At 43.2% G+C, this 19,812-nt stretch overlaps 5 non-coding genes across 5 annotated transcripts; 1 reads left to right on the top strand and 4 right to left on the bottom strand.

Annotated features, from left to right (window-relative positions):
• Window positions 1–10,495: 10,495 nt before the first annotated feature.
• On the top strand, window positions 10,496–10,567 carry trnag-ucc (transfer RNA glycine (anticodon UCC)). Its single transcript has one exon. It is a non-coding gene; the product is annotated as a tRNA-Gly (tRNA).
• A 5,297-nt stretch (window positions 10,568–15,864) lies between these two features.
• On the bottom strand, window positions 15,865–15,946 carry trnas-aga (transfer RNA serine (anticodon AGA)). The gene has a single exon. It is a non-coding gene; the product is annotated as a tRNA-Ser (tRNA).
• A 790-nt stretch (window positions 15,947–16,736) lies between these two features.
• LOC148632004 (U4 spliceosomal RNA) lies at window positions 16,737–16,878 on the bottom strand. Its single transcript, XR_015934537.1, has one exon. It is a non-coding gene; the product is annotated as a U4 spliceosomal RNA (small nuclear RNA).
• A 115-nt stretch (window positions 16,879–16,993) lies between these two features.
• On the bottom strand, window positions 16,994–17,110 carry LOC148632003 (U5 spliceosomal RNA). The gene has a single exon (XR_015934523.1). It is a non-coding gene; the product is annotated as a U5 spliceosomal RNA (small nuclear RNA).
• A 391-nt stretch (window positions 17,111–17,501) lies between these two features.
• LOC148632002 (U5 spliceosomal RNA) lies at window positions 17,502–17,618 on the bottom strand. The gene has a single exon (XR_015934512.1). It is a non-coding gene; the product is annotated as a U5 spliceosomal RNA (small nuclear RNA).
• Between the last annotated feature and the right edge of the window lie 2,194 nt (window positions 17,619–19,812).

Genomic DNA, 19,812 nt, shown 5'->3' with positions numbered 1-19,812 from the left:
AAAAGGGGATTGGGGATTCGCCTAGCGCTGTGATCGAACAGACCCACTCACCTCTTAGTGTGGCGGGATCTGCACAGTGCATGTCGCAGCGCATCCTGCTTTCACTTCAATGCGCGTCCTGATGTACCCCGGTCTCCCGCGTGACAGGTGGGGACAGGTGACAGGTCCTATACTAACGAGGAAGACATCTCTCTCTCCGACCCCCGGCATCGTGTCCCGACCCACCGTGCTGGAAGCCGACTCGTGCTGTGATTCCTTTACGGAGCAGAAATGACAACCGAGGAGCCGAGAGATCATTTCAGCATTTCGCGTCCGAGCGGAAAACACAAACGACCAACTCGGAATGATTTGCCTTTGACGCTTATCAAAGCGTTCTTTGTGCATCGAACAGACCCACTCACCTCTTAGTGTGGCGGGATCTGCACAGTGCATGTCGCAGCGCTCCCTGCTTTCACTTCAATGTGCTTCCTGATGTCGAGTCGTGTGCCGTGCGGAGGCTCTGAAAGCGAGAGCAATGAAAAGGTGCACGACGCTGTGTTAGAAAACAGAGAAGTGAAAGGCAGTCCTTTGTCTAAGGAGGTAAAAGAAAAGCTACTCCCCATCGGGGAATCGAACCCCGGTCTCCCGCGTGACAGGCGGGGATACTTGCCACAATACTAATGAGGAAGACATCGCACGCTCCGACCCCCGGCATCGTGTCCCAACCCAGCGTGCTGGAAGGCGACGCGTGCTGTGATTCCTTTACGGAGCAGAAATGACAACCGAGGAGCCGAGAGATCATTTCAGCATTTCGCGTCTGAACGGAAAACACAAACGACCAACTCGGAATGACTTGCTTTGGACGCTTTTCAAAGCGTTCTTTGTGCACGACGACTGCGCTGCCTAGCAGATACAAATGGGTTGTACAACTTTGAAGTAGCAAATGGAAGAGGGCTAAGCCTCCTCTCTTTTAGCCCAGGTTCGATCTGTCTCCCAGAATCACCAGGGCGCACGCACACACACACACACCCGTGCCGTTGAAGTGCTCTGCTTCATTTCTAAGGGCAACTCAACATTCACTCCTACCCCGAGTGCAGAAAAGACAGCGTCTGCAGCAACAGCAGCTCAGGTCTCTGCACAGCTCTGCTCCAAAGTAGCCCGGCAACCCCTCACACCTGCACGTGTCACAACCTAAGGTGTGGTCATGAGACACCCATGGGGTGTTGTTCTGTTCTTGCTAATTGTTTCCTGCCCGTCGAAGGCAGGAGTCCATGCGAGGAAGATGCCCTGGACAGAGATCAGAGGGCACACCTGGGTGGCTTTCCTTCTGAGTGACGTTCCTGCAACACTCTCCCGCTACTCTTGGTGCGCTCATGCCGCAACACAGGAAGGCTGGAGCAGGTGGCTGCGGGCTCTGTGCACCGCCGAAATAGCTCAGCTGGGAGAGCGTTAGACTGAAGATCTAAAGATCCCGGGTTTCGGTATTTTGTTTCATCGCGCCCTTTGTTCCTCTCTCCAGCGCCCCCTGCCTAAAGTGACGCGTCCCTTTCTCAGCCCGAAACGCAAGCGAGACACCAGCAGCAGGATGACGTAAATTCCTGCTTCGACACGTAACGGCATTATAATCACGTGCAGGAGCTGAGGGCTTTAGTTTTGTTTCGTTTTCCATGGCGTTCGTAAGCGCGCAAATCAAAGGCAAGTCCTGCGTCTAACACGAACGTAAATGCTTTTGAAAGTGTAGTGTGGTGCAGCTTGTAAAATCCTTGTCCACATTTGTGGTTTGTTGATGTTTGTTCTGTCTGCCAAAGTTGCATTTTGACATCCGGACGGGGGGACTTTATCATTTGAACGTGAAGCCAGCCTTAAACCCTCTGAGGCGTGTCTGTCTGCCGGCACGTATCTTGTGAAAGGTATTTTTCTTTAACGGAGAGCAACTTTAAAAAGGTTTCCGCAGCCACCTCGCAGTCCGTGTTTGATTATAGGAGGAATGCGGCGGCGATGGGCTCGCTTTTGTCGTGGCCGAGTGGTTAAGGCGATGGGCTCGAAATGCGTTAGGGCTTCCCCGCGCAGGTTCGAAACCTGCCGACTCCGGCGTTTGCCGCACGTCGCTTTGTGCCTGTGCGGCAGAGGCGAAGTGCCGCTTCTCCTTTCCTGGTACTATAACAATGCGAAATTGCTTGGACCCGCTGCCATGGACATCAATTCTTCAGATAACCACACACTTTGCCTTCGCACCTCTGGTGCTCTGCTTATGCCTTTGAAAACCTAATGAATAAAGCTGAAAGAACCGACACGATATGTAGGTGCTCCTAAAGCACGCAGTAAAGAACTGTTAACAGCAAGGGTTTCAGTGGGTTAACTGAGGAGAAGGCGTGATCGCTAATTGTTGACTTTTTATTTGGTGTTAGAAACACTCTTACTGTGCATGACGTGCAACAAATGTAGCCACAGAAATTGCATCACGCTTTCATGTATGCTATTGCAGACACCAACGTTGCCTAGATAGAAAACCGAAATAGCCGTGGGTTTGCTTGCTGGTCTGAAGGATCTTTCTTCGAATCTTTATCATTTGTCAATGAAAGTAAAAGGCGCTGCAATCTCATACGTTCAGAATCAAACCCGCAGCTGTTGTTCGACTTTATTTCTTGACTAATTACAACTGAGTGTCGCATGAGCAGTTACGTAAACTTGTCTGGTATATTTGAACACAAATGCCGTTCTTCAATTAAAACTAACAGTACATTGTCAGGGACATTCAGTTCTATAAAAACAAGAGACAGACAAGAGAATATTTCTACCTTTCATGTGGACTACGTGTTGACTTACTGATCGGAATAATTGAAAAGTTCGGGTTCATAGCCGATGCAGTGCGTGCTAATTAGAACAACAGCAACGCTGAGCTCTCAGCACCGTACTGAGCCCAGGTGTTTTTCTAAAGCTGTCAGGTGCAGTTCATTTACATGAAGGAAATCTCTTACTGAGTACGATTACAATGCAGTAAGTAGCACAGACTACTTTGGGGAGTAGCCCGATGCGTTTAAAAACCAGCCGAGCCAGACAGGAGTCGAACCTGCAATCCCCTGATCCGTAGTCAGACGCTTTATTCATTGCGCCACTGGCTCTAGTGTGATACTGCAGGACTGTAACCCAGTGAGCTCAGCACTGCAACTAGTAAAATATTACCCCCGGTCCATTCTTTTCCAAAAGTGAGAAACACCTGTTTTCTACATTTTGTCTGTTTTAAAACCATATGTCTTTAAACCAAACCAAGAGTTTGTCTTTTGCATTGATATTCTGATTCATTTCGATTTCAAAGAAAAAAAAAACATTATCTTCCAAAGCATCATAAAATTGTCCCTTCTTCCAGACTCCAGGTGAGCAGATCACAGAGTCCGAAATGAGCTTCCTCCATCAAGCAAAGTACCTGAACATGACTCTGTCTTCATAAAAGCGCCCCTGTAATAAAGAAATTAAATCCGAAATCAAGAGGGCAGCTGCCTACTGAAGTTCAAGAAGTCATCAATTTTAACCTAGCAACACATTAAAGGCTGCATCTATACAAGTACGATTCTAGAAATGCTCACCAGATTACGTTTTAAGAAGGAACTGTGCCTCAGGTTCCGCCGAGATCTTAACTCGGATGGCAGGATTCAGAGCCCGGAGTGTGGACTGATGGCGCACGGAGGGTCCACATACTGTGGATCCCGCAGTGATCTTCCGCGTGTTCAAACCGCCAGCGTGTGACTCCCCTGTCCCCGTGACCTCATTGCTCTGCTCTCGCCTCTGTGCAGCCGAGCCCGACTCATGGTAAAGTGGAAAAAAAATATGCCCTCAACGTGAGATTTACTCTGGAGCGAGGATAGATGTTACCTTTTTATCATTGAACAGGATGTATGTGATGTGGCAACTAGGTTCAATTTTGATTCCTGCGGCGATTCCTGTGTCTACCACTAATGTAAGAGCTATTTCAAGTGTGGCGTTGTGCGGCTTTTCAAATGCTCAACAGGATGACTTCGCATGCACGCGTGCTTTCATGCAGTCGTTTGTGCAACCATGTCTGCTTACGTGCAAACGGGCGTGGTTTCATGTATGCAAAAAACTTTCCTGGGCTCTTCTGAAGCACATAAAATTATTTGGAGATATACATTTGTCTTGTTTTCCTCTTAGGCTCTAGAATTGATAACTTCTTTTTCATTTTTGGCATTTTTCATTGTTTTCCAGAAAGTGGTTGCAAGCCCGATATCATGCGAAGAAACTTCAGGATTCGGGGATCAGTCAATGGATTTTCTTCAAAGTTGGATTGTTGCTCTCTGTGGACCAAGAGATGTTGTTCTATAATGTTTTTTTTTTTTCAAATTTAAAAATATCATTTTTTCATGGAGCTTTGAAGGGGATGGATTCACCCTCCTTTAGCCAGGACAGAGCTCCAGGAGCCTGGGTAGGATTCTAGCTTTCTCCCCTTGCAGGCACCTGGCACAGAATACATCATTTTTTTCCTTAAAATATTTTTTTTTTGTGTTCCTTGTTGTTCCAAACTTAATTTTAATCACTTTTAATTAGAGATTTTATTAAAAATAGTGCAAAAAATGACTAATTTCACAAAAAATAATGTAATATAAAACGGTTGTTTTTAACTTATTGTAGTGTTTTAGAAACTACTATGTCTTCAAAAATGGTTGTTTTTCACTCCTAGGAATGAAAGCTGTTGTTATATGATGTTTATTTTCAAATTTTGAAAAAATCAAAGGATTCTAGCTTCTCCCCTTGCAGGCATCGGACACAGAGAACCTCATGGTTTTCCTAAAAATCATTTGTTATGTTCCCTGGTGTTCCAAACTTAGTTTTAATCAATTTTAATTTGTTATTATGTTAAAAACAGGGTAATAAGTTTCTAATTGGACTATAAATAATGTCATATTGTCTGCTATAAAACTGATGTTTTCAACTCCATTGTAGAGATTCTATAATCAACTAATAGAGAATTGAAATAAAAAAGGGCATAAGAAGACATTACCAACAACGACCACAAGATGGAGATATTGTCTAGAAATTACCAACAACGACCACAAGATAGAGATATTGTCTATAGAGGCAAGAAGGGCAAAGCTGCGATAAGGTAAAATCATTTTTTGAAAGAGATTGCTGTCAGAATGCACATCCGTATCCCAAACAGAATCTCTAGTAAAATATGATCATTTGTGAAACTGGCAAATGAGTGTCTGCTACAATATGATTGCTACATATCTGCATTTGTTGGTTTTTAAGGAGTAAGAGTGCAAGGGGTTTAAACCTGCGATCCAGTGTGTTGAAGTATTTCACAACACTACCCCTAGCACATCTGGAAATAAATCCTCATAATGATTATTGCCCTGGGGATGTACCAAACAATCAGTGAGCATATATATATATATCACTGTGTTGAAGCTAGAGACACAGAATAACTGCAAACACATCCTAAATACAGTGTTCCTGCACCTTTGACCTCATCCAGAATGTATAGTTTTTTTAAAGGGATTGCTGTCAGAATGCACAACTGAATCCCAAACAGAATCTCTAGTCAAATATGATCATTTGTGAAACAGGCAAATGAGTCTCTCAGGTGCCCATTGCTCATTTTCAGACACATTTATGCAATACTTTCACCATGCGTTGAGCAATAGGGATTAAAGATACCAGAGGTAAGGTTTAAAAGTAATCTCTTTATCTTTTTCTCTTTCAAAAGGCTTCGCTTTGCTAGTCACAATCCAAGGCTCATTACAGCATTTGAAAACATTCTTAACTGCGTTGGCCAGGAATCAAACCTGGGTCAACTGCTTGGAAGCAGCTATGCTCAACACCGGCTCGCTCCAGAGTAAACCTCACGTCGAGGGCACATTTTTTTCCACTTTACCGTGAGTCGGGCTCAGAGGCGAGAGCAGAGCAATGAGGTCACGGGGACAGGGGAGTCACACGCTGGCGGTTTGAATACGCGGAAGATCACTGAGGGATCCACAGTATATGGGCCCTCCGTGCGCCATCAGTCCGCACTCCGGACTCTGAATCCTGCGATCCGAGTTAAGATCTCGGAGGAACCTGAGGCGCAGTTCCTTCTTAAAACGTAATCTGGTGAGCATTTCTAGAATCGTACTTGTATAGATGCAGCCTTTAATGTGTTACTAGGTTAAAATTGATGACTTCTTGTATTTAAGTAGGCAACTGCCCTCTTGATTTCGGATTTATTTTATTTATTACAGGGGCGCTTTTATGAAGACAGAGTAATGTTTAGGTACTTTGCTTGATGGAGGAAGCTCATTTCGGACTCTGTTATCTGCTCACCTTGAAAGGTCTGCTATACTACTACAAGAGAGAAGTAGAGTCTGGAAGAAGGGACAATTTTATGATGCTTTGGAAGATAATGTTTTTTTTTCTTATACTGAAAATGAAAGGTAGTTGTTTCTATATGGACTCAGTCTTTGGAATTTGTATATATATATATTTCAGTGATCCCTCAGCCATTCCTTCTGTATTGTAATTCAATTTCTCTTTTAAAATTCCTTCCCCACTTCTAGGACCTGCAGTTGCTGATCTCCACAATGGCTTCTATTGGAAAGTCTGTGACTGAGACCAAGTAAGTGTTCACTTTTTTATGAAACCATTATTTATTTTGGAGCAATGAGCAATTCTTATATAAATGCAATAAAATCATTATGCTCAAACTATGAGAGAGAATTTTAAGGATAATTTAATAAATCAGTCTTAGCTTGTTTCTATACACAGATGGTATTATTTATTTTCAAAGGAAACCCGCGAGGATTCCCCTGGTGTGCAAGATTTGCCTGAATACTTTTGATCAGCTTCCTGCTCACTTGAAGAGGGCGTGTATGAAGCACGCCATGGCAGAACAGATCAGGATGGCCTCTCAACAGGCGAGGGAGCACATGATGAATCACCTGAAGAACGGGGTCATCGTGGATTACCACAGAATAGAGATCGTGTCTGGTGAGGCAAACAGAATAGTGGTTGTAAGACTGCTAGAGTCCTTGGGCCTTTTTGTACATGGGAAGCCTGAAGACACATCGGCAAGGTGAGATATTTTTAATCTGTAACGCTTCTGTAGTTTCTTTTTGAAATCATTGTTACAACATATTATGTAAAAGCATGTTGAAAAGAATCTACCTACGTTCCAGCGGCCCTGAGCAAGAGGCCGCTGTCCAGGAGGAAGAGATGCCAGAGGCTGCTCTAGAAACTGAAACAGAAGCGGATAAGGAAGGGGAAGATGTGAGCTCTGAAGAACTCTATCAGCAGTAAGACTTTTTATTTTTCAGATGTATCTATTTTTTACTAAAATGCTAATTTGTCTTATAGGTATAAAATGTTTAAACCGGTGTTTTATATCCTTACAGGCCCTGAGTAGTTAAAAAGTATCAGCAGGCTCTCCGGAAGAGAGTGGCCCAAGCTGGACTCTATAGAAAGCACTCCCTGGATGCTCCTCTCCTGATTGGATTCAAACAGTACCTTACCAAGGATCTTTGAGTGGCAAATTATTCTCAGGAGGTATTTATTTTTTAAAGGCATTTAAAATTAAGCAATGGTATCTTCATTGTAAATGTTTTTATTTCTTAGCTTAAAATTCACCCATGTGAAATGATGTCAGACATAAACATCATGACTCTATATTTTCTACCTGAATCTATTCTACTTAAATTATTACATTATACACAATTTGAGTTCATTTTAAAAAGTAAAAGGTAATGAAAGGAATGCATTTTCATAAGAAAGATAATACCGATATGCATGTGATAATCTTCCTTATATCATATAGTGCATCATTTGGACACTTTGTGGGCTTGAAATACAAAGAAAATCATGTTCTATGGTACAAGATAAATACAAAACTTAAGCTTTTATTATAATTAGATTGTTTATAAAGCATAAGCAATCATTTATTACATTAATATATGTAAAAATAACATTTTAGCATCATACGTTAAGTATATTTAGTCCCTTATGCTGAAAGAAATGATCATAGAACATGACTTCTAACCTTACCTGCGGAGTTTTTGATCCCTATTGCTCAATGCACAGTGAAAGCATTGCATACATGTGTCTGACAATGAGAAATGGGCCCCTGAGACAGTCATTTGCCTGTTTCACAAGTGATCGTATTTTACTAGAGATTCTGTTTGGGATTCAGATGTGCATTCGGACAGCAATCCCTTTCAAGAAATGATACGTTCTGGATGAGGTCAAAGGTGCTGGAACACTGTATTTAGGATGTGTTTGCAGTTATTCTGTGTCTCTAGCTTCAACCCAGTGATATATATATATATGCTCACTGATTTTTTAGTACATGCCCAGGGCAATAATCATTATTTATTTCCATATGTGCTAGAGGTAGTGTTGTGAAATTCTTCAACACACTGGATCGCAGGTTTAAACCCCCTGCACTCTTACTCCTTTAATACCAACAAATGCAGATATGTAGCAATCATATTGTAGCGGACACTCATTTGCCTGTTTCACAAATGATCATATTTTACTAGAGATTCTGTTTGGGATACGGATGTGCATTCTGACAACAATCTCTTTCAAAAAATGATTTTACCTTATTGCAGCTTTGCCCTTCTTGCCTCTTTGGAAAATATCTCCATCTTGTGGTCGTTGTTGGTAATGTCTAGACAATATCTCCATCTTGTGGTCGTTGTTGGTAATGTCTTCTTATGCCTTTTTTTATTTCAATTCTTTATTAGTTGATTCTAGAATCTCTACAATAGAGCTGAAAATATCAGTTTTGTAGCAGACAATATGAAATTAGTTATAGTTCAATTAAGAATTTATTACCCTGTTTGTAACATAACAAATTAAAATTGATTAAAACTAAGTTTGGAACACCAGGGAACATAAAAAATGATTTTTAGGAAAACCATGAGGTTCTCTGTGTCCGATGCCTGCAAAGGGAGAAAGCTAGAATCCTTTGATTTTTCAAAATTTGAAAATAAACATCATATAACAACAGCTTTCATTCCTAGGAGTGAAAAATAACCATTTTTGAAGACATATTAGTTTCTAAAACACTACAATAAAGTTAAAAACATCCGTTTTATATTACTTTTAGTATTTTTAGTGAAATTAGTCATTTATTGCACTATTTTTAATATAATCTCAAATTAAAAGTGATTAGAATTAAGTTTGGAGCAACAAGGAACACAAAAAAAAAGATTTTAAGAAAAAAAAATGATGTCTTCTGTGCCAGGTGCCTGCAAGGGGAGAAAGGTAGAATCCTACCCAGGCTCCTGGAGCTCTGTCCTGGCTAAAGGAGGGTGAATCCATCCCCTTCAAAGCTCCATGAAAAAATGATATTTTTAAATTTGAAAAAAAAAAACATTATAGAACAACATCTCTTGGTCCACAGAGTGCAAAAATCCAACTTTAAAGAAAATCCATTGACTGATCCCCGAATCCTGAAGTTTCTTCGCATGATATCGGGCTTGCAACCACTTTCTGGAAAATGATGAAAAATGCCAAAAATGAAATGAAAAGTTATCAATTCTAGAGCCTAAGAGGAAAATAAGACAAATGTATATCTCCAAATAATTTTATGTGCTTCAGAAGAGCCCAGGAAAGTTTTTTGCATACATAAAACCACGCCCGTTTGCACGTAAGCAGACATGGTTGCACACACGACTGCATGAAAGCACGCGTGCATGTGAAATCATCCTGTTAAGCATTTGAAAAGCCACACCACGGCGCACTTGAAATAGCTCTTACATTAGTGGTAGACGCAGGAATCGCCTTTTTATTTACGCTCTTACCAACGCGATGGAAAGCAAAACAAAGCAAAGCAGAGCAAAACAAAACGAACAAACGCAAAACCCTCACGTCCCGCACTTGCATATAACGCCGTTACGTGCCCAAGCGGTATTGTACGTCATCCTAGCACTGCACCCCGGGGAGTACGGTATATGGGAATGAGCACACGCCACGAATCGTCTCAAATCACTCCCTTCAGCTGTAAGGCGCCTTGAAGCGTGCACCCCCAACATTCTTCTTTGCGCATCTGTGAAAGGTAAACTCTTGAGCAAACTCTGAACCAGCTCTAAGGAAACTAATCCGATTAGACGTTTCTTTGACTCATCCTTTAACAGTTTTCAGTCTCTGTCTTTAAACACCTTGCTCAGTCACATTCAAGCCACAAGTACTCTTCTCGGATGTTGCACAAACAAATCCTAATGTCTTGAAAGCATTGCAGCATGTTTGTGTCCCACTTCCCGTGGCTGCAGGACGACTGACACGAACGGACAAACACAATCTGTGGTGTTTAGCGTGACATAGTCTTGCAGGCATCGTGCTGTCTTACTGCAATACTATACCACTTGAGGAAACAGTCCATCTGGCCATGAAACTCATTTGAACGTCTAGCTACAGCAACTAACAATAACATGATTTATTCAGGATGTGTGGAATCAGCACGTCCCGGAGACAGCTTCTGAAATCGTGAGCTTTCTCTGGTGGTGTCCTGGAGGGCTCCGGCGGGCGTGTGTTGGTGGTATAGTGGTGAGCATAGCTACCTTCCAAGCAGTTGACCCAGGTTCGATCCCTGGCCAACGCAGTGGTGAGTGTTTTCAGATGCTGTCACGAGCCTTGGATTGTGACTAGCAAAGCGAAGCCTTTTGAAAGAGCTAAAGCACTGCAAAACGGAATTGAAGGAGAATCTTACAGGGGATTCTGAGCGGTGTCTAAATAAATAAATTCACAGCGTCCGCGGATGGCATTTTGCAGCTGGAAGCAGATGTCGACGCTTTTTGCACAGAGCACCAAAAAAGCGTCTTTTTTGAAGGTACAGGCACTGAGCATTGGTGGTTCATTGTTAGAACTCTCGCCTGCCACGCAGGAGGCTTGGTTTTGATTCCTGGCCAATGCAGTGGCTTTTGCAGCGAGCGGCTCCATCACTTGCATCCCAACTTTTGCAACTCGCAACTGAAAACCCACTGAAGCTAAGCAGGTGTGAGCCAGGTCAGTACCTGGATGAGGGTGAGCTACAGGGAAAAACAAAGCTTCCAGCTGGAAGCGGTGTTAATGGGGCCAGCGGGGAGGCGCTCACTCTGAGGTCTGTGCAGGTCCCAATCTCCCAATATAGTGACCGAGAAGCTGTGTTGTAAAAGGGCGCTGTCTTTTGGATGAGATGTAAAACCGAGGTCATAGTGCTCTGTGGTCATTAAAAATGACCACCAAAACCTTTGACAAAAGCTCTTGATAATTGATGGTCTTCAATAATGCTTCTCCTTTAGGTACATTTTAAATCAGCTGAAAAATGCTGTGAAATGGGGGGGCACTTCAGGCCAGTGTAGGATTTGGGTTACAAGAACCATGAAACTGCACGAGAAAGCCCGTACACTGAATTACACGGCTTTCTATTCAAAGGAGGACAAAAGAAATTCCCTGAGTTTGATTTTTTGCAGCACAGAGAGGAGCACTGTCATGAGGCCGGTTAGCTCAGTTGGTTAGAGCGTGGTACTAATAACACCAAGGTCGCGGGTTCGATCCCCGTACGGGCCAGGTCCTTTTCTCCTCTCTTACCAAAGCTGTTAGGTTCCTTTCCGTGGTGAAATGGGTTGTCATGCAATGCTGCCACACAGTGCCGACAGACAAGAGTGTTGCGGGAGAAGAGAAAAGTGTTTGAAGATTTAAGAGTGTCTTAGGTGGAGCCAAAATCAAGTGTCACAAATGCAAGTGGGAGGATTTCCAATGTTTAATATGGTAAAAATAAGCGGACGTTATCTGCCGGTCCGGCACAGTCTGCCATGCTTTTGTCATATACTGTAAAGTGGTGTCGAATTGGAGCCTCACCATTTGCATATGTGAGGCTCCTGTTATACATCGATTGTCACATTAAATGACAAAAATGAAGAGAGTTAAAGCAGCTGGAGAGGTTTTCTTACAACTTTTGAGCTGACACAGTTTTGGAAAATGTTTCATTCACGCTGCACTGTACAACATAGCCAGCCAAGAGTCTCCAAAACAAAACAGAATTGACAGATAGGAGAAAATTCCCACTCGTCCTGAAGTTCCAAAAATCCAGCACTGAGCGTAAACAAAGTGTCTAAATAGTGTGGGAATGTTAAACCTAACCCTAGCTGGAGTTTGAGCAATCCAGCACTGAGAGTAAAAAGATGAGTCAAAGTAACGTCTAATCAGATTAGTTTCCTTAGAGCTGGTTCAGAGTTTGCTCAAGAGTTTACCTTTCACAGATGCGCAAAGAAGAATGTTGGGGGTGCACGCTTCAAGGCGCCTTACAGCTGTAGGGAGTGATTCGAGACGATTCGTGGCGTGTGCTCGTTCCCATATACCTTACGCCCCAGGGTGCAGTGCTAGGATGACGTACAATACCGCTTGGGCACGTAACAGCGTTATATGCAAGTGCGGGACGTGAGGGTTTTCGTTTGTTCGTTTTGTTTTGCTCTGCTTTGCTTTGTTTTGCTTTCCATCGCGTTGGTAAGAGCGTAAATAAAACGGCGATTCCTGCGTCTACCACTAATGTAAGAGCTATTTCAAGTGCGGCGTGGTGCGGCTTTTCAAATTCTCAACAGGATGACTTCGCATGCACGTGTGCTTTCATGCAGTCGTGTGTGCAACCATGTCTGCTTATGTGCAAACGGGCGTGGTTTCATGTATGCAAAAAACTTTCCTGGGCTCTTCTGAAGCACATAAAATTATTTGGAGATATACATTTGTCTTGTTTTCCTCTTAGGCTCTAGAATTGATAACTTTTTTTTAGGATTCTAGCTTTCTCCCCTTGCAGGCATCGGGCACAGAGGACCTCATGGTTTTCCTAAAAATCTTTTTTTTTGTGTTCCTTGTTGTTCCAAACTTAATTTTAATCACTTTTAATTAGATATTTTATTAAAAATAGTGCAAAAAATGACTAATTTCACTAAAAATAATGTAATATAAAACTGATGTTTTTAACTTTATTGTAGTGTTTTAGAAACTACTATGTCTTCAAAAATTGTTATTTTTCATTCCTAGGAATGAAAGCAGTTGTTATATGATGTTTATTTTCAAATTCTGAAAAAATCAAAGGATTCTAGCTTTCTCCCCTTGCAGGCATTGGACACAGAGAACCTCATGGTTTTCCTAAAAATCATTTGTTATGTTCCCTGGTGTTCCAAACTTAGTTTTAATCAATTTTAATTTGTTATTATGTTAAAAACAGGGTAATAAGTTTCTAATTGAACTATAAATAATGTCATATTGTCTGCTATAAAACTGATGTTTTCAACTCCATTGTAGAGATTCTAGAATCAACTAATAGAGAATTAAAATAAAAAAGGGCATAAGAAGAAATTACCAACAACGACCACAAAATGGAGATATTGTCCAAAGAGCCAAGAAGGGCAAAGCCGCGATAAGGAGATTGCGGTCAGAGTGCACATCCGGATCCCAAACAGAATCTCTAGTAAAATATGATCATTTGTGAAACAGGCAAATGAGTGTCAGCTACAATATGATTGCTACATATCTGCATTTGTTGGTTTTTAAGGAGTAAGAGTGCAGGCGGTTTAAACCTGCGATCCAGTGTGTTGAAGTATTTCACAACACTACCCCTAGCACATCTGGAAATAATTCCTCATAATGATTATTGCCCTGGGCATGTACCAAAAAATCAGTGAGCATATACATATATCGCTGTGTTGAAGCTAGAGACCTGTATGTAATATGATGCTAAAATGTCATTTTCACATATATTAATGTATTAAATGATTGCTTATGCTTTATAAACAAATCTAATTAAAATAAAATCTTAAGTTTTGTATTTATCTTGTACCTTAGAACATGATTTTCTTTGTATTTCAAGCCCACAAAGTGTCCAAATGACGCACTACATGATAAAAGGAAGATTATCACATGCATATCTGTATTATCTTCCTCATGAATATGCATTCCTTTCATTACCTTTTAATTTTTAAAATGAACTCAAGTTGTGTATAATGTAATAATTTAAGTAGAATAGATGCAAATAATGATCCAGTGTGTTGCACTACTTCACTGCTTCACTGCTCTATTGCCGTCTGGAAATAAATCCTCAGACTGCTTACTGCCCTGGGCTTGTACCAATAAATTACAGGAGCACATCTATATATCACTGCGTTGAAGCAGGAGACACACAATCACTGCAAACACATCCTAAATACAGTGTTCCAGCACCTTTGACCTCATCCAGAACGTATCATTTCTTGAAAGGGATTGCTGTCCGAATGCACATCTGAATCCCAAACAGAATCTCTAGTAAAATACGATCATTTGTGAAACAGGCAAATGACTGTCTCAGGGGCCCATTCCTCATTCTCAAGACACATGAATGCAGTACATACACCATGCATTGAGCAATAGGGATTAAAGACACCACAGGTAGGGTTAGAAGTCATTCTGACTATATTCAAAAATATTGGACTCATATTCTTATGATGGCAGACATGATGCTGCATTTAAAACCAGGGTTAATGGACATTATATGACTGTCAATTCTGTTTTGTTTTGGAGACTCTTGGCTGCCTATGTGGTACAGTGCAGCGTGAAGGAAACATTTTCCAAAACTGTGTCAGCTCAAAAGTTGTAAGAAAACCTCTCCAGCTGCTTTAACTCTCTTCATTTTTGTCATTTAATGTGACACTCGATGTATAACTGGATCCTCACATATGCAAATGGTGAGGCTCCAGTTCGACACCCAGTTCGACACCACTTTACAGTATATGACAAAAGCATGGCAGACTGTGCCGGACCGGTTATTTTTACCATATTAAACATTGGAAATCCTCCCACTTGCATTTGTGACACTTGATTTTGGCTCCACCTAAGACACTCTTAAATTTTCAAACACTTTTCTCTTCTCCCGCAACACTCTTGTCTGTCGGCACTGTGTGGCAGCATTGCATGACAACCCATTTCACCACGGAAAGGAACCTAACAGCTTTGGTAAGAGAGGAGAAAAGGACCTGGCCCGTACGGGGATCGAACCCGCGACCTTGGTGTTATTAGTACCACGCTCTAACCAACTGAGCTAACCGGCCTCATGACTGTGCTCCTCTCTGTGCTGCAAAAAATCGAACTCAGGGAATTTCTTTTGTCCTTTGAATAGAAAGCCGTGTAATTCAGTGTACGGGCTTTCTCGTGCAGTTTCATGGTTCTTGTAAGCCAAATCCTACACTGGCCTGAAGTGCCCCCCCATTTCACAGCATTTTTCAGCTGAGTTAAAATGTACCTAAAGGAGAAGCATTATTGAAGACCATCAATTACCAAGAGCTTTTGTCAAAGGTTTTGGTGGTCATTTTGAATGACCACAGAGCGCTGTGACCTCGGTTTTACATGTCATCCAAAAGACAGCGCTCTTTTACAACACAGCATCTCCGTCACTATACTGGAGCATTGGGACCCGCACAGACCTCAGGGTGAGCGCCCCCCCGCCGGCACCATTAACACCGCTTCCAGCTGGAAGCTTTGTTTTTCCCTGTAGCTCACCCTCATCCGGGTACTGACCTGGCTCACACCTGCTTAGCTTCAGTGGGTTTTCAGTTGCGAGTTGCAAGGGGATGCAAGTGATGGAGCCACTCGCTGCAAAAGCCACTACATTGGCCAGGAATCGAACCCAAGCCTCCCACGTGGCAGGCGAGAATTCTACCACTGAACCACCAACGCTCAGTGCCTAAGCCTTCAAAAAAGACGCTTTTTTGGTGCTCTGTGCAAAACGCGTCGACATCTGCTTCCAGCTGCAAAATGCCATTCGCGGACGCTGAATAATTTATTTCCAAGGCCGCGGGTACAAGCGATTGGGCGTTTTAAAACCACCAGGAACAGCAAAGAGGCGCACTTCTTTGCTTGCGCCGGAACACACCAACTGGAGGCGGACAATGTAGTCGGCAGGATTCGAACCTGCGCGGGGAGACCCCAATGGATTTCTAGTCCATCGCCTTAACCACTCGGCCACGACTACAGCAAGCCCCGCCCCCGCTGCGTTCTTGCTACAATCTTACCTGGATCGCGAGGCGCCGGCGGAAGCCTATTTCAAAGTCGTTCTCCGTTTCAAAAAAACATTTCCAAAATACAAGCCTTGCAGACAGACACACCTCAGAGGACTTAAGGGTGGCTTCATGTCGGAATGATAAAGTCTCCCCGTCCGGACATGAAAATGCCACTTTGTTACACACAAAAAAAGAATCAACAACAGAGAAATGCCCACAACAGCTATACACAGAAAACATGCAGGACACTGCTCATGATGTTTCCCGAGCCGAAACAGTGCGTTTTTCCAAGCCATTTGACAAAGCCCGCCCACTGAAAACTGCAGCAGATCGTGTAAAGACGTTCAACTTTGTAACTACTGCACGCACAGGAAGCAGAATAAATTCGTCTTTTCAAACTGTCAAAGGTTTGCTTTGCGAATGCTGCAGGACATCGCACAATCTCTTTTGAACGGGGACAAACCATTTCTTATGGGGCGCATTAAGTACAGACGTTTAAAAAGCTCCACTCATGCCGACGATGCAGCATGAAGAAGCGCAACCTAACGTTTGACAGACAACAGCCGGGCGCCGCTACGAGCAATATGAAATCAAACTGACAGCACACGGCGTTTCGCGCTGACTCAAAAGTGATCTCGACAGACGCTGTTCTCTGCATAACGCTGAAAGAGCTAAAGAGGGTTTCTGTTGAGACGTAACAAGCTCGTTTCTTTCTACCATGATGTTACCATGACAAAATCTGTCTTTAAACACCTTCCTCATTCTCTGACGAGACTGTCAAAAATTGCTTTCGCCGATTGCATTGCACACCAGCGGAAGCGGGGTATTGGGAAAAGTTTTCAACTAGCAATAATCGCGCCTCGGCTAAACCTCACAGGCTACGATACTGCCACTGCGCAAAGCTGACGGTTGCCAGGCAACCGCGGGGATCCTATGGAAATCGTTATCAATCGTCTCATGGCATGTCGTTGCTGAAATGCTTCATATTTGTGTTTTCTCTCTTTGACCAGCCCAGCTGCGCCCCACCCGAAAGCAGGGAAGCACAAAAATTGCATGGAACTCATTCATGCTCCTCTCCACGGAAATCTTTAGTAAAAGGCGAAAGATTTGTACGAGATGAAGAGAAATCAGACTGTATAGCTGAACAGCTGTAGGAGCCCAGGCCGCCTTCAAGGCCTCTGACCTGCCGGTCGTGGTTGGCAATGCACCTGGCCTTACAAATGAGCCAGTGGGGCCCGTTCAGCTCCGGGCTCATCGCCTGCGGCTCTCGGTTTGCGAGCGTGCCCAATCCGTGCGATAACTCGGAAAACACCCAGCCACACTGTGCCGGAAACGACGCACTCTGGGAAGCCGCTATGCAAAGCGAGGTCCCAAGATACCCTGCAGCCGGACACTTCCCGCCCCCCAAAGAAAAGAGCGCCAATCAGACAGGCGGAGACCGAGGACTCGCAGAGCAGACGGCCACAATTGCCATAACAAGAGCGATTGCGAGCATTTTTGTTTTCTCTCTTTGACCAGCCCAGCTGCGCCCCACCCGAAGGCAAGGAAGCACAAAAATTGCATGGAACTCATTCATGCTCCTCTCCACGGAAATCTTTAGTAAAAGGCGAAAGATTTGTACAAGATGAAGAGAAACCAGAGTGCGTGGCTGCATAGCTTCAGGAGCCCAGGCCGCCTTCAAGGCCTCTGCCCTGCCGGTCGTGGTTGGCAATGCACCTGGCCTTACAAATGAGCCAGTGGGGCCCGTTCAGCTCCGGGCTCATCGCCTGCGGCTCTCGGCTTGCGGGCGTGCCCAATCCGTGCGATAACTCGGAAAACACCCGGCCACAGTGTGCAGGAAACGACGCACTCTGGGAAGCCGCTATGCAAAGCGAGGTCCCAAGTTCCCCTGCGGCCGGACACTTCCCGCCCCCCAAAGAAAAGAGCGCCAATCAGACGGCCGGAGACCGAGGACTCGCAGAGCAGACGGTCACAATCGCCATAATAAGAGCCTAACCCTAACCCTTACCCTCGGAAATCTGTGGCGTTTAGCGTGACATAGTCTTGCAGACATCGTGCTGTCTCACTGCAATACTATACCGCTGGAGGAAACAGTCCATCTGGCCATGAAACTCATTTGAACGTCTAGCTACAGCAACTAACTATATCATGATTTATTCAGGATGTGCGGAATCAGCACGTCCCGGAGACAGCTTCCGAAATCGTGAGCATTCTCTGGTGGTAGGGGCGTTCAAGATGGCGCTCAGGTGGGAGGTAAAGTTTAGTGGTTGAGGAGTTTTTTTTGAGTTTTTCATGACCTGAATGTTAATTTTTGCTTTTTTTGACTACTGAAAAATAAGGACTTAACAGTAGTTGTTAAAACTTCAGTTATAACTGAAAGAAAAAAAAACGATTTTTTTTAGGTTTAAGAATTTCGATATGAGTAACACTGAGAAAAGAAAAGAGAGTGCTGGGTCTTCGAAGGAGAAATCTAAGATACCTCAATCGTATATGTATAGCACTACAAGAAAATTGATGGCAACTAAAGGGAAAAGTGAAGCAGCTGGAGGGGACGTGGAAAGAGTGCTGGAGATGCGCTCGCAGCCCAAGTGAGACTCAGCTGCCAGAGGAAGAGCCGGAGTCCCTGCCCAGCACACCTGTGAAAACCCCGGCAGCCAAGAGAGGAAGGGGCGAGCTGACGCTGGAGGAGCTCCAGACCAACATCTTCAACATGATGGCACAGAGCATGGGTGAGCTGAAGGAAATGATTCGATCTAATACAGTCGCAATCGATAGTCTTAAAAAGTCCATGGACTGTGTGTTTAAAGAGGTTGAAGACTTAAAGAGTGAAGTAAAAGTTCTTAAACAAGTAAATACCGAACAAGAAAAGCATATTAAAGAACTTGAATTGAATGTGAACGATGTAGATAGATACCGTCGATGATGGAATTTAAAATTATTTGGAGTTAAAGAGGAACGTGATAAGGACCTTGTTGCAACAGTGAAGGGTATCTGTAAAAGGACCCTGCCGGACCAGGAGGACGTTATATCGGCCATTGACTTTGTTCACTGGCTCGGGAGAGCGAACATGTCTGAGCGAACTGAGCAAGTGCGCCCCAGATCGATTATAATACAGTTCACCAAAAGGACGGCGAGGGACATGCTGTGGCGAGCGGCGAGGGGGAATGAGTATTTGAATGGGAACAAACTGAGGTTTGCAGAGGACCTGTCTGCCGTGGACAGGAGCACCAGGAACCAGCTGTGGCCCCAGGTTGAAGCTGCCAGAAGAGAGGGGAGGAGAGCCTACTTTGTGGGAGCGAGGGCCTTTGTGGAGGGGAAGGAGATTTGCTCCCAGTGACTGCTCAGTTAATGATTATGTTTGGTTTTATTTGTTATACCAGTATATACTAGTGTTTCTTTAGTGTTAGTTTGGAATGGTGTAGTTAAGTGTTAAGGACTGTTATAGTTCTGGTTCTTTGAAAAACTCAATAGTTTAGACAGTCTTAGAGTTAGTTATTTGCTTTTGTGTATATCTTTTTCATGAATGCCAGAGGTAATCGAAATGTTGTTAAAAGAAAAACTGTGTGCTGAGTTTTATTTTTTACAGGAAACGCATGCATGTTGAAACTAAAGTTTATAAATAATTGAGAAATATTAAAGGAAGGAAAATATGATACGTGTAAAATATACAATTTGATCACATAATTACTTAATTACCTCTGGTAGTTAAATGTTTTTTTCTGCTGCGTTTTTTTTCTCTTGTACATGACTCTGATCCTCTTGTTGTATTTGTATTTGTAAATTCTATATGTTTAATAAACATTTGTTTAAAAAAAGCATTCTCTGGTGGTGTCCTGCA

This window comes from Lepisosteus platostomus, unplaced genomic scaffold (genome assembly GCF_059453375.1).
Source record: "Lepisosteus platostomus isolate fLepPlt1 unplaced genomic scaffold, fLepPlt1.hap1 Scaffold_72_H1, whole genome shotgun sequence".
Classification (NCBI taxonomy): Eukaryota; Metazoa; Chordata; class Actinopteri; order Semionotiformes; family Lepisosteidae; genus Lepisosteus; species Lepisosteus platostomus.
Note: the sequence above shows the minus strand (reverse complement) of the source record. Positions and strands in the feature narration are given on the sequence as shown.